Raw genomic sequence first — 4,552 nt, 5'->3', positions numbered from 1 at the left:
GCTTTGTGGAGGCTTCATTAAATATTGATGATGTTTGGAGCAGAACATGGGGTGAAAGTGGGACTCCTGGCAAACACCAAGCCCTTTCTACTGTGATGGAGTTCCACTGTCTCTCTCTCTCTCATTCACTCTCTCTGTTCTCATCTCCCTTTTCCTCTCTCACTCCCTCCATCCATTTGTCTTTCCTTCCTTACTCTATTCCCTTCACCCTTTGCTCCCCCTCTCTGTCCCTACCTTGCTTTTTTCTTTTTAATTCCCTTTCTCTCTCAATTTCCCTCTATTCTCTCCCTTACCTCATAAACCCAGCCCCCCCCCTCTCCCTCTCCCTCTCCCTCTCTCTCTCCCTCTCCCTACCTCTCTCTGAGGACAGACAGCCGTGGTGTTTCATTAAAGCGGGTATAGATCACACAGCCTCTCTCCGTCATTGTCTCTTCCTAACCTTTCCTCTTTTGAAATGAAAATCCTGTTTGATGCAGAATACATCATCGTCAGCGGCGGGCTTCAGTCTGCTTACAGAACGGCTCACTGAATTCATCACGTGCGTGTGCCTCTTTCTGTCCTTTAAAGTGCTCAGCGGCAGGTCAGGGTGATGTGTTACGTTGTCGTAAGTAATAGTAAGTTCAACTTCACTCTAGAAGTGTGTAAGTAAAGCGTGTGTATTCAGAGAGAGCTGGAGTCAAAATTAATCCAAATGAATTAAAAAATCCTATTCTTGTGCCTCTCAGCAGGAGATGAAGAAGCACCACCCTCCTCTTCCTCAGCACCATGGCCAGACAGAGAGCAGAGAGGGGGTGTAAGTGGCGCCTACACAATGGAGCCCTGATACAGAGGGCAGTACGCAGGTGAGAGAGAGAGAGAGAGAGAGAGAGAGAGAGAGAGAGAGAGAGTGTGTCTGTGTGTGTGTGTGTGTGTGTGTGTGTGTGTTTGAGTGACTGAGTGAGTAAGTGAGTGAGTGAGTGAGTGTTTGAGTGTGTGAGTGTGTGTGTGTGTCAGAGATAGACTGTGAGAATGTGTGAGTGCGTGTGTGTGTGTGTGTGTGTGTGTGCGTGAGTCTGAATGAGTGAGTGAGTGTGTGAGTGAGTGAGTGAGTGAGTGAAGGAGAGAGAGAGTAGATTGAGGGGCTCAGTGTAGATTGGGTTAAATCTCTAATCTGGCTCAGCAGGGTGACGCAGAACGCACACAGTAATCCCATTAACATTGTTTGTGTGTGTGTGTGTGTTTGTGTGTGTGTATGTGTGTGTGTGTGTGTGTGTGTGTGTGTATGTGTGTGTGTGTGTGTCTGTCTATCTTGAAAAGTGTTTAAGTACATAGGTATGTTTGCTTGAATGTGTGTGTCATCGAGAGGACAAGAAGGACAAGAGGGTGAAAAAGCGACAAGCAGAAAGAGAGAGAGAGTGCAAGAGAGAGTGGCTGAGGATAAGGAAGGGAGGGATAAGAGGGAGGGAGTGAGTGGGTGAAAGAGAGAGAGCTTGAGTGGGGGCTAATCTGTATGTGCTGCTGTAGTCCCATTTTCCTTGAGTGTGTGTGTGTGTGTGTGTGTGTGCGTGTGTGTGTGTTTGAGAGTGTGTGTGTGTGTGTGTGTGTGTGTGTGTGTGTGTGTGCGTGTGTGTGTGTGTGTGTGTGTGTGTGTGTGTGTGTGTGTGTGTGTGTGCGTGTGTGTGACCCAGCATTGGGCCCCACCATACCCTCTGTAGGGTCATGTGTGGAGATACAACACTGGGAAATCTGATTCCTTCCAGAGTTCCCAGTAATCGAATAACCCCAGAGAGAGAGAGAGAGAGAGAGAGAGAGAGAGAGAGAGAGAGAGAGAGGGGGTCTGGGCAACTGAGAGAGAGATATAAGAGTGGGGGACTAGAGAGGGAGAGGGAGAATGAGGGGGGGGATAAACAAAGGAAAGTAGGAAAAGACTGAAAAGTGAGGGATAGGCAGGGGGGGCAAGGAATCAGTCATAAGTTGAAAGGGAGTGTGGTCCTGTGTGCTCTTTTGGGATTGGGTTCTCACCCCAAAAAAAATAGATTAATGTTTTCTCCATACTGTGTATATTCTACTAGACACATTCGTATACGGAAATGCATTAAAAAAAAAAAAAAAAAAGGACAACACAGGACAGACAACAGTGCATTATATATGTAGCACTATCCAATGCACTGTTGTCTGTCCTGTGCTGTCCTGTTTTTTGCACTTGTTTTTGTTCATATATATACGTGAAAAAAGTATAAACGCACTTACTGTAACGCCAAAGCAAATTCCTATATGTGTATGCATAATGGCAATAAACGTTATCTGAATCTGAATCTGAATCTGAAATGGCTCCACAATCGTAAAAAAACCGAGGACAATAAAGGATTATACCTCACGAGGTCTGGAAAGAGATAGTATTTTGTCCTCTTTTAAGCTCTATACTCCAACAGTTTGGATTTGAAATCAAACGATTACTATGAGGTTCAAAAAGAGATTAATTTAATTCTATGTTGTTGTTTTTTGCAGATTGGTTTGACCATTTAGGAATTACAACCCTTTTTAACCCAACAGTATTGGAAAATTGTCAGGTGTTTCGGGTTGGTTAGGTTTGTTCCGTCACATAACAGAGTTGTCATAAGAGAGTTGTCATAAGAGAGTTGTCACAAGAGAGTTGTCATAAGAGAGTTGTCATAAGAGAGTTGTCATAAGAGAGTTGTCATAAGAGAGTTGTCACAAGAGAGTTGTCATAACAGAGTTGTCATAAGAGAGTTGTCATAAGAGAGTTGTCATAAGAGAGTTGTCATAAGAGAGTTGTCATAAGAGAGTACTGGTCTAGGCTTGGTGTCTGTTCTACATGAGAACCAAAGAGATGTCAGTGAAAGTCAAGGAAGCCCAAACATTCTTGTTTTCTAAACTGTGAACCAATATGAGCTGAGAATCACTACTCTGAGTGTTGGATTTTAGAGAAAAAAAGGCTCCCTCTTTGGTTTGGTATTAGGCTATTTGGCTTGGTCTGTCTGGGTTAGGTAAGGATCGGTAGGCTACTGGCCTAGGCCTAATATAATATAATACAATATATAATAATAATAATAATAATAATAATAATAATAATACTGGCCTACACATTTAAGTAGTCCTAGGCCAAAGTTATGGCCGACAGAGAATGGCGGGTTCATTTTTAATGTTGTTGATATTAAGGGAATTGAAATTGCATGAGTGAAAATCAGAAATATTGTTTTTAATTCCAAATTTCGGTTGCAATAGACCCTGTGCCTCTCTCCCCAGCCGTGTGTGTGTGTGTGTGTGTGTGTGTGTGTGTGTGTGTGTGTGTGTGTGTGTGTGTGTGTGTAACCTGAGAGGGGAGAGATGGGATAGACAGATGGAGAGGCAATGTGGCCATGACTCATGGACAAGGTCTCAGGAGACATCACTGTCGTCTGTCTATGTCATTCACTATCTCTCTCTCTTTCTTTATCTCTCTCTCTCTCTCTCTCTCTCTCTCTCTGTACTTCACTCCCCCTCCCTCTCTTTCCCCTGCTGCATCCCTCCCTCGGGATTTCTCTATCGATTGATAGATCCGTCTATCCATTTATCCATCTATCTATCTATCTATCTATCTATCTATCTATCTACCTATATATCTTCTCTCTCTCTTTCTCTCTCTCAGCCCCACCCCCTCTCTTCCACTCTACAACTCTGTATACCTCAGTCCATTTTCTTTCTCCCTCCTTCTTTGTCTCACCACTCTCTCTCTCTCTCTTCCTCTCTTCTACTCCCCCCCCACCCCCCCACATCTCTCTCTAATGGATGGTGTTAATGCTTCATCATCGGTAATGCCTCTCCGCTGTGCCTTCCTGCAGCTGCTCATCGTAGGAGTCCCAGAGACACAACGCCGCTTCTGCCCCCTCCGTAGGCGGGAGGATGCTTAGGTCATTCTCTTAATCACTCCCTAAATTATGTCCAACCATTAACAAAGTGGCCAGGGGAAGAAAAAAATAAATCTATGACTAAACTGGCATCCATTACAGGCAATTTAACAATAAACCATGGCCCCAGTCAGGACCCATTTGAGAGGGGCACCACCCACGGTGAGACCGACAAACCCCCGTTTAACGGAGACACCACCGCCCCGAGATTGCCAATTAGGAAACCGATGAATAAATCGTGATTGACATTATTGGCCATCAGGACCCATTTAGGCCACATGCTGATTATCTCATCAGTGGCAGAGGGCCCATTAGGACAGGGCCACGAGTGACATCATGTCTGACCTAAACCCATGGTTAAAACCACTAAAGCTCTCTGCTAATTATCAAAGAGGGGGGGGGGAGTCTGTTCGACATGTATTCTGAATGATCTGTTTGTGTGTGCGTGCGTACGTGCGTGTGTGTGTGTGTGTGTGTGTGTGTGTGTGTGTGTGTGTGCGTGCGTGCGTGTGTGTGTGTGTGTGTGTGTGTGTGTGTGTGTGCAGGCCTGCGTGCGTGCGTATACACACTTCAATCGCCTCTGCCTCATGTTTTGATCTCTGCACCCACCTCTTGCCGTCTCCGGTGACCTCTGACCTTTCCCTCCTTTTGCCCTCTGCAGATAA

At 45.2% G+C, this 4,552-nt stretch overlaps 1 protein-coding gene across 1 annotated transcript in view; it reads right to left on the bottom strand.

Annotated features, from left to right (window-relative positions):
- The window catches only part of LOC308161248 (histone H3.2), a gene marked incomplete at its 3' end in the record, with an annotated part of 174,362 nt that overhangs the window by 10,925 nt on the left and 158,885 nt on the right, over positions 1-4,552 (bottom strand). The window lies entirely within an intron of this gene.

The sequence above is a fragment of the Nansenia antarctica genome (genome assembly GCF_963989245.1).
Source record: "Nansenia antarctica genome assembly, chromosome: 6".
Lineage (NCBI taxonomy): Eukaryota > Metazoa > Chordata > Actinopteri > Argentiniformes > Microstomatidae > Nansenia > Nansenia antarctica.
The sequence above is the reverse complement of the archived record's forward strand: the minus strand, read 5'-3'. Positions and strand labels throughout refer to the sequence as shown.